Source organism: Lactuca serriola, chromosome 1, assembly GCF_051521515.1.
Source record: "Lactuca serriola cultivar US96UC23 chromosome 1, Lser_US96UC23_V15, whole genome shotgun sequence".
NCBI classification, from domain to species: Eukaryota; Viridiplantae; Streptophyta; class Magnoliopsida; order Asterales; family Asteraceae; genus Lactuca; species Lactuca serriola.
This window is the reverse complement of record NC_136408.1, coordinates 197881159-197891959: the sequence shown is the minus strand read 5'-3', so window position 1 is coordinate 197891959 and position 10801 is coordinate 197881159. Positions and strand designations below refer to the sequence as shown.

The 10801-nt window shown below is 35.4% G+C and overlaps 1 long non-coding RNA gene across 1 annotated transcript; it reads right to left on the bottom strand.

The window, feature by feature from the left end:
• Window positions 1-1476: 1476 nt before the first annotated feature.
• LOC145072363 (uncharacterized) lies at window positions 1477-2335 on the bottom strand. Its single transcript, XR_013690995.1, has 3 exons — window positions 2124-2335; window positions 1827-2033; window positions 1477-1711 (listed from the first exon to the last, which is right to left on the bottom strand). It is a non-coding gene; the product is annotated as an uncharacterized LOC145072363 (long non-coding RNA).
• Between the last annotated feature and the right edge of the window lie 8466 nt (window positions 2336-10801).

The following is a 10801-nucleotide window of genomic DNA, read 5'->3' as shown; positions in this document are numbered from 1 at the left end:
TGTACAAGGGAAAAACCTTCATTTTTGCAGAGGTTCAAACCTTCAAAACAGTCGAGTCTTGGTAGAAGACTACATTTTATACTAGTAGGAAATATAGGATTTTCTAGGGTTTCATACTTATACAAACTCATTCTTCAAACATTTACATGTCTTTTCTTTACAGTTTTACTAATCAACGAGACTAAAATACTTATGAATTCACCAGCTTAAATGTTGATCTATGCTTTCAAAATAACTTGTATTCTCAGGTCACCAGTAGACAGGTACGATGACCAGGTTTTGAGAAGACGGAGTAGTCAAGACTTGTCTTATATTTTGATTACTTATTTTCATGTCTTATTCTATGAAAGAACACACTTGTATTACAATTTCACTATTAATGCAATGGATGATGTTGTTGCTTGTTTACTACTTTACATGACGTCCTCCGCTCCAGAACGTTTCCGCCGTTCTTGGTTTTGGGGTGTGACAGTACTTCATTGTTATAAAGGCTTAAAAACTTAGAAAAATATGCTTCCAAAGTCAACTCAATGTTTAAAAGATGTAGAACAAAGTACCACATATCTTTGGTTACTACTAACTTGTTGGCATCAAGAACGACTGCTTCACTACCTGATCGGAGAGCCAACAATTAGAGAAGCAACACCTGCAGATAAATTTACAGATAAATTTATAGTGAAACCAACAAAAAAAGCTAAAAATAATCAAGTAAATGAAAAATAGTTACTGAACTTATTTATTCTAGAATGGTGTCTTTCAAAGCCAACAAATTGGTGTTTCTATACACTTCCACTACATTTTTGAGTATCAGTAGAAAATAATGAGATACTACACAACAATCACAAAAGTAGAACATATTTCGATTTCCACATTTCAATATTACTTGCGACTCACAATTCACTACAGTATAACATATTTCTGAATTTCAATGGTGGTGATAGGGAACTTATTTGGGCTCTGTTATCTCCTCTTCAGAAGCAGCTATGTTACATGTAACACTATCTAATATTTGTTTTTCTTCAATAGGAGTATCCATTAATGTCCATAGCTCTATTAAAGATGTTGCAAGATCTTGAATCTAAAAACATTAATCCATAAATTTTCATAAAATAAAGTCAGAATGTAAATAAATACAATTTGAAATCGTCTAATTACTATAATAAATAAACTCCATTACTTCATTTTTCTTTCTTTCTATTTTAATCTCTCGAAGTCGTTGTATGGAAGTGGCTAGCTTTGAAATTGTTTCATTACTTATGGTTTTTGACATATTTGCCCCTTCATATAAAGTAGGATGGATTTCATGAATTGTTTGATTAAAATCCATTCCTAACACCAAACAGAGTGAATTCAAGGAACTCATGTGGTCTAGAACATGCTTCAAATGATCACTCTGGATATTAACATTAACTAAATATTAATAATTCATTATATGACAAATTATTATAATCTCATAGACAAAATAAGATTACCTTCTCCTTTTGATGTGTTTGCAACTTAGCTTGAAGTTCTTGATGGTTTCTTAAAAAGAGATCAGTCTCATCGAAAATTGTTTTTGAAGAAGTTGTGTAAATCTCCATTTGTATTCTTTGTATTTGTTCCAAGATTTCAAGAAATTGATTTCTTCTTTCAGATTTCTCTTTTTTATTTCTTCAAGTTCTGGAAGAAGGGCTCTTAGTTCTTCCTTTAGGCTCCGAGGAGTTTGATCAGACTGAAAATGTAACATGTAAAATGTTTAGAAATTGAGCGAATTGCAGAAAACTATAAATGAGAAGTGATTTTTTCAAGAAAATGAGATAAGATTTAGATATCTAATTAGTAATTACATGTCCAATATGAACAGGTCTTTCTCCCATGGATTAACAAATATATGCTAATTCTGCTTCAGAATGAGCGATTGCTTGTCTTAATTGAGCTCGACATTTATTTGCTGAATCTACTTTTTCCTTGTATACTTCAAGACATTCACGTTCGAGTTCTAGCAACATTTTATCTCTTTCAGTGTCGTTTTCCCCAACTTCATCCCAAATAATCTTTTTTTGGAAAGATTAAAAAGAAGTGAACGTGATTAGAAGCAAGTATGGAGCTAAAGAATTGAATTACTTTTTAGAGTTTAAAATTACCTGAAGTTCATATACAAGGGATCCACATGTTGTTTCCACTTGCAAAAGTGGATCTTTTGTTGGAGTAGGCATTCTGATAACTATTTCAAATCATAAAAATTAGTGGCTTAAAACAATGTTATGAAGAATTCAGCAAGAAATACTTATAATATACACAGGACCTTTGACATTTGAGGTGAAATTAGTATGTTTCGAGTTCAAAAATGATAGGAATTTTTTCATATTCTTTATAGATTCACATCAATGGAAGTTGAAATTGAATTGATTTGATAAACCCTAAGATGTGGAATTATATATGTAATCTGAGATTGGATGGAATGTATAAATTTATGATATGACATCATGTGACTGTTCGAGAGATAGAGACCATAGATCAAAGAGCTAGCTCTATCACACAATAATAAACATCCAAATAAAAAATGCATATAAACAAATAAAATGGCATGTAAGTGTTTATATTTACTATTCTATTTGAACTTTGAAGCATCAATTGATTGAAAACATTACAAACGATCACAAAATTTGGGCCATCTGATCATTTTGGTCTGAATTTCAATGGCGGTAACAAATGACAACTGCGGAGTTGGAGACCTTGTGCGCACTTCACTGGATTTCAATGGCGGTGACAGGGAACTTCAGTCCAATTGCAAAAAACGAAACAAACTTCATGGTGGTGAAATCGGACAAAAATCATTGGCGATTAAGGGAAATGCAATCGTTAAATAAGAAATCATAGAAAACTCATCTTACATCAGGGACGAACATCAAAAGCTTGTGGGAAAAATCAAAAAAGAAAATAAACGAAAGGAACGAAAAATGGGCCATATGTCCATGGAACAATGGCTAGTAATTAGGATCTTAGTGAGCCAACTACTAAGCCTAAGTAGCATCACCTTTAAGTCTCATCCATGTCCCCCTTCAGCACCCTACCCTTACCACCCTACCCACCCCCACCCCTTACCACCTCCTCTATTAAGGGTTGCGACCGAGAGCATCCCAACGCCATTCATTTTCATCATTTTTCACACTTCTCTTCAAGATCAAGCATCAATCTTCAAACCCTAAGTTCTTCCCAGTGTTCTTGAAGTTTTGGTAAGTACTTTCTTCATCTACTAGTGATTCTACACACTTCTATACTAGATTTATCAACATCTAGATACAAAAGTTTGTTTAAAATACAAAAACTATGAAAAACAAGTATAAATATGTTAGAAGTTCTTATGGAAAAGTCATAAACACAAAACCATAAAAACTAAGATTTTTATGAACATGATATGATTATTCTAGCAAAAACGGTTTTAACTAAGTTATTACACCATTTTTGTGAGTTATAATCGAACATATGTTATTTTGGATACATGTCTTGAAACAAGTTAGAAATACCAAAGTTGGTGTTTTACAAAAATAAATCTTCAAATCTATCATTTTGTGGAAAAATGGGTTTTCTAACAAAAATGGTCATAACTAGGTTATGGTAACATTTTTATGGGATTTGACCAAAAATATGTAGTTTAAAACATATAAAGTTTACTTGACCTAAAAATTATAACAAGGAAAAAATAAGTTATTCATAACTATAGTTCACTATTTTCCGTTTGTGATATTAAAAGTCAAAAACTAGAAAAAAAATCGACATTTTCATACTAAGGAGTCACTTATTTGTATTAAATGTAAAATACTTGTTATTTATGAATATCTAACCATACTAGCCTCTATATATCTACATATATGTATATATAGGTACAAAAATCAAATATCATAATAAACTATAATCAATATAGTTTATTGATCGTTAATATTATTTTAACATGTTGAGCAAAGTGAATAATTATATAAAGGTTTATATATAATTATTTTATACTATTTTATTATCATGGAATAGTGATAATCATGCATACAAAGATTTTTATTACTAGAAAACATTTATGATAAAGTATAATAGGTATAGTTTATGGGTCATTTACACTATTTTACCATTTTAGGGAAAACAAATAATTATTTAAAGGCATAATTATTCTACACTACGAAATTACTATGGAAAGGTATTATTTCCACTTATAAAAGGGTTTTCATTGCAATATACGTAAACTTGTTGAATCAAATTTTGTGAGCTAAAGTCTTCACCGTACAAATAAGTGTACCTACAAAAGTCCTGTATTATAATCGGAGTCTCCCATAAGAGAGCGTGATACTTGTGAATTGATCTATACAAGACTGACAATCCCGCACCTGAGCTGCTTGCAATAGCTAGATTGGCAGGTCTAGGGTGAGAAATGTCATAACATTCCGATGTCTGAAGAATGTCGTAGCAGACCGTCTATGTCATTAGCATGGTTATAATAACTCACATGGAGAAACAACGATACATTCAGTTTACGGGGAAATGCACATTCAAACAATTATGTAAAAAAAGATACGTTGAACACTGCGATTAAGCCCAAATAGTTATGTAATCATATCAAGGATAAATATAGCCTGATCAACTATATTTATGGGAGATATGACTAACATGTGTTTGGGAATAGTCGCAGTGAACGACGAGTCTACAACTTACCAACATCCTATACAAAGAAAATCTAGGAACCAAATATAATGTTTAAAATACCATAAAAGTATTTTATGATACTATAGAACCATACACCTAGATTCTTTATGTGTCTCTTGTACCCCTATTCTCGCATAGACATCATGACAGGATTTTATTTGCCAGGAGACCCCTACTTCCCCAACCTGGGGAACGGGGGATGGATAGCGGAGGAGACAGAAAAGGACCCTGAAGTCCAGATGGAGGAGGATCCTGAAGATCAGGTAGAGGATGTTGAGGAGGAGGACTCTGACACGGAGTACGAGGTCATTAACCCACCATATGTCGCCCATGTTCTCGCGCACCGACAGGATTATCTGGGGCCCACGCCCCGTTGGGCGGAGGATTTATAGAGCTGGAGAAGAACAACAGTGCCAACATTCCTTGTATGGTTTGGAACAGGGGTTTTATGACCTCAGTCACGTAGGTCCAGCAGACAGGGCCCTCCATGTCATGGTCTAATGGATCACACGTCCCGGTGAGAAGGCCAGAGCATCCATGAGTCAGATTTTGGATGTGGGTGCTGCCGCAGAGGTCACTACCGCACGATCTCGATGTCAGGACAAGGACTACGGTCGGACATGTAGTATCATCGATAGCCTCCAGGAGGATCTCACCACCGCCCGAGCGGGGTCCAGAGAGTACCTGTAGAGACACTCTTCCCTCGATTAGAGGGTGATCGAGGGTGAGCACCGAGTGGAGGAGATGCAGGCCTTCATAGCTTCATTCCATGGCCCACAGGAGACCATACGCCGCGTTTAGGGCTTATGCTTCTCACATTTTTTTATAGATTAGGTTTTACGAGTAAGCATTAGTGCTACTCTTTCTTGTATGTAAGTTCAACCCTACGAATAAGTGATTACACTATTCAAGGGTTCGTTATGCTGTCAAAATTTTCCTCACATTGATGTATTGTAGACCTTCATCAAGGTCAATCTTCCAAAACCGTGTACTAATATATATATCATCAATGAAATTGGCATGCAATTTATTTCATTGGGTATTACTATTAAGTTCATAAATTGTTATCCAAATTGTTTACTTATTATGGTAGATATCTCCTTATAAATTGCTTACAAGTTACAATAAAAATGGAACATAATACATACATAACTAAGATATTCTATTTCGATAACGACCAACTTATAACCACTATTGAAGACTCATCATCATTCCATATTTGAACTTTATGGCAGAAGGATGTCTCCACACAAAATTTTAAGACGGGTTGCCAACACCTCAGTAACTCCACTACCACCGCCACCACCTCCACTATGACAACCCGGAATTTACGACTATTATTATAACCACCAATATATCCACGAATCTCATGTTAATCTGAATTACTAAGTTTTAGTTCCTCTTAAGTACGATAAGTAAGTTTATTTTAACTATTATATGATACCAGATGATATCACACTTTCAAATGTATAACGAATCAAACCACACAAACTGTAACCTTAGGAATATGTCTGGAAAACTCAAAATTCGTAAAAGGCTAGTTTAAGAGAAACAATTATTTTAGCCTCATAGTATGTGTTCCCCTATTTCCGAACATACAAAGAACGTCCAAAACGGAGTTCATATTCACACGATACGACAGTTTTAAGAAAACAGATAGTAAAACATTGTTTTTCTTTAATCGCATAAAACTGAATCGATCCGTTGAGGTACTTATGCTTTGCCGACGGGATTTCCGAAAGGGTTTTTGGACTGCGGTTATATATTCTATTATATAATTTAATATTCGAACTAATTTTTATGAAAATATTTAAAACAAGTCATACCGAGAGTTGTTAACACGCAAAACTTCAAAAGCAATTTCCTGGAGATCCGTAACTCAAAAAATTAATTTGTTTGATGTTCCAGAATCCTTGAATTAAACTCTATCTAACGGCATTCTCGAAAAAAAAATCTCGATGCACGGGTCTTGATACACACGGTTTTAGTGTTTTAGGCAATTAATGGGGTAATACTAATACCCTATGTGGGGCCCATCAAGGGCTTGTCTAAAAGATTGACCAGCCACTCTTTTCTTGGTTGTCCAAACCTACGTGTGCATGCTTTCTCCCTTCTCCTTCCCTTTGTGTACAAGCCTCTCCAAGATAGTACAAACATGGATTTTAAGTATGGCTCAAAATGGATGAGTGTATAACTTTTAGCTATAAGTAGAAGCCATTAGGAGCTCTCAATCCATATAAAACTCCAGCTTCTTCTTCCTACATGTCTCCCTCCATGTCTCCTTATCTCCTTGGATTGAAACATCACCACAACGCCATCCTAGCATGACCAATTCACCACCATTCTACTACCCAAACCATCCTTATAACCCCTTGTTCATCTGTAACATCCCAAATTTTAGAAGTCTAAGTTACGAGCTTAAAGTGTAAACTGAAGAAGGGACTTGACGAGTAGGTATACTAACTCGCCGATTCGGAGTGGGTTTGGATCGCGAATTAAGTGACCAACTCGCCGAGTCAAAAGCTGGACTCGACGAGTTGGTGCTAGAATAAGAAAACCCTAATATTAGGGTTTTCACCCTATTTAAAGGACTTTATGTCCCTCTCACAGCCTCCTAATCCCCAGAGAGTTCCAGAAACACCCTAAATTCTTGTGAGGCTTCATTTTTAAGGAGATTGGGGCTTGGAAGAGGAAATTGGTGGAAGGAGCTTGAGAAATTGGAAGCTAGCTTCCAGGGGCTTATATAGATCTAGGATCTACATCAGTTTTTGGCACATCTTTTAGGTAAGGAGCCCTTATCTTGAGCTATTTCCTTTTTGGTTCATCCTTGGTGGTTGTTTTGGGAATTCTTTAACTTGTTTGAGATCTATTTTGGGTTTTGAGTTCAGATCTAGGCTTGTAATGGTCCTGAAGGGATTTGAGCATTCTAACACTTCCTAAGTGTACATGCAACCCTAATAACCTTGGATCTATGTTTGTCTAATTATCATGCAAAGTTGAATTCCAAGGTTATATTCCTATCTAGCATACATGGGGAACAATTTCTAACTTGAATGAAAGATAGAATAACTTACCTTGTTGTTGCTTATGTTCCTTGAAACCTTGTGAGCCTAGCACCCCAAGTGTGATGCCTCAAATGCTTCACACAACACCAAATGCTCTTGGAAAGACTTTTTAGAGAATACACACTTCTTGAAATCGGCCTAGCCCTCTTGTTTCTTATGTGTAGCCGATTTTGGTGGAGAATGGGACTCTTATATAGTGTTGACACATCTAGGGTTACACCATGTAAACCCTAATGTGTCATGACTCTTCATTTCCATGACCCATGGGTTTGTAACTCCCATGGAGCATCCTATGGGTAGAACCCAACTTGATAATCCATGGAGCCTCTTAGCCCACTATACAAGATATGAATGATTTACATAATCAACCCATATATTTAATTAGTTATCTTTTGATCACTTAATTAATTCCAAATTAATTCTTTGATCAAACTAATCAAATAATATTATTAATATATTAGAACTTATAATATATTAATAATCTCCAAGTGTTATTTCTCTCATTTAGTCTATCCAATTGCATGGTGCCATGCAACCCAAATGGACCATGCCGGGTCGGGTCAAGTACTAACCAGAAATAGTTATGGACTTAGACACCTTATCCAACAGTCTCCCACTTGGATAAGTCTAATAACTATAACTCCAGTACTTCAGGAACCGACCGGCAATCGTAGCTCTTTCAAGGTCTCTCGGAACTGAGAAGATGTTGATACGCCATTTAAGATAAGTGATCATATAATCCTCTGTTCTAGATATCAGCCGGACAAATACATGGAACAATGTCTTACTTATTGTCCAACAGTTTGTTTCCCGATTTCCGATTTGTTTAACAAAGAACTTAATTGAACACATCAACTTAGTTCTAACCGGGCCCGGTACATAGGTCAAAACAAAATCATCGAGGGGCCCAGATATTGTCACACCCCGAAAACCAAAGGCGGAAACATTTCTGGGGTTGACTCCACGTTGAGTATTAAATCCAATGCACATAGTAAGCACAGTAAACAACCATTACATTACATATATTTGATAGTTTACATTTGTTTCAAAAGTAAATTGTACAAGTGTTATACATATATCATATGAACAAAAGTAGAGACGAGTCTTCTGAGCACTCCGTCTTCATCAAAAGATATCGCCGGATACCTGTCTAACGTGGACCTGAGAATACAAGCGGTTTGAAAATCAGCATAAAGCTGGTGAGTTCATAAGATGTTTGTTTTCTGAAAATGTACCAGTTTCCTTTAGTTTTCCGAAAAGGTTTGTTATCCAAGAAAATCCCATATTTTCTTATGTAAAATAGTTTAATTATCCTTTATTACAGTTCAATTACGCGTTATATGTTACCCCAGGAAAATCCCATATTTTCCTAAATACAGACCGATTTAATATCACAAAGTATAGTTTAATACACAAAACTATATATTGAGAATCTTGGGATTACTATCCCGAATTAGATATAAAATACTTTAATATAAGTGAACTGTAGATGGAAAATAGTTTGAAAACCATGAGACTAACATCCCGTACTACATATAGATTTAATACTATGGGACTATCATCCCGGACTAGATACAAGATAGTTTGATATACTTGAAAATATAGACTGAAAACCATGGGACTACCATCCCGGACTAGATACAAAATAGTTTGTTAAAAAAACCATGGGATTACTATACCGAACTAGATACAAGATATTTTGATAAAACCATGGGATTATTCTCCCGAACTAGATATAAGATAGTTTGATAAAACCATGGGATTACTATCCCGAACTAGATATAAGATAATTTGATAAAACCGTGGGATCACTATCCCGAAATAGATATAGATTCTAACCATAGGAATAACATCCTTCAATAGATATGAACCCTATAGACCAAAAACCACGGGATTACCATCTCGTACTAGATATAAGATCTAAAGATAGAAGATTGATATAAAATCAAATCCAAAAACAAAGTCGTGAATAATCTTATATTAATACGTATTGTGAGTCGGGTAACCATGCTGATACGACAACGAGACCTCCTTGACGCTTGTCAGATGTCGGACGATATCCAGAATTTGTCACCCCAGGCGTGCCCGCCTAACTGTAGCTAGCAGTTAAGGTGTGGGATTGTCAGTCCCGAATAGATCTATTCACAAATTCCTCGCTCTCCCTCCAGGAGACTCTGGTTACACTTCCGGGGAGGATTTACTGATCATCCATAAAGGGTAGTGACGAACTCACAAGCTAGTACTAAACTATTCACAGGGTTCTCATACGATATCAAACATACAAAAGATTATGACATAATACAGTGAATATAGATACATACAATGAAACTATCTGGCAATACATTCAAATGATGCGGAGATAAACTGAATCAGACATAGTTTATCTAATAACTTTATACACATATCAGTACATGATAAAACGAGAACTAAAGAACCCCAAATTATTCCCATAATAATTTGATTAGTTTGGTTATTTCCTTAACTAAAATTCATTTAGTTGTAGTTGGTAAATCATCCCTTATGCTCAGCATAATACATAAGGAGTAAAAGTGTTTATAAATTTGCCAGATATTATTTGAAACACATCAATGTTATGTTTTGAAAACAGTTATAGTTTGCTTGTATTCCCCCCCTGAAAACATTGAAAAACACGAAAAAAGCGTAGGGGTATGAACTCACCGGACGAGAAACGTGACGATTTAGGATGCTAAACGTTGGTTCGGGGCTTGCAAACGCACGAGGTTCCTAAGTATAATGCAAAGATACACATTTGTATCTAATTAGGACTTAGATTATTTAATTGTTAGGGACAAACACTTTTAGTCGCGGAAACACCCCATTACAAGTGTTTGGTGGGACCCGGGTGGCGTTTAAAGACTTGAATGAACGGGAAATGGAGTTTACTCTTCAAGAGTAAACTCATACAAGAGTTTTCGGCCTATAACACCCATTCCCCATGAGTTTACGGCCGTAAACTCATGGTGGGGTGGTTTATGGTGCAAATGGCTTGAAACACTTAAGGGGAAAATGTCTAGGGTTGGTTTAAGGCTTGAAATTGATTAAATTCA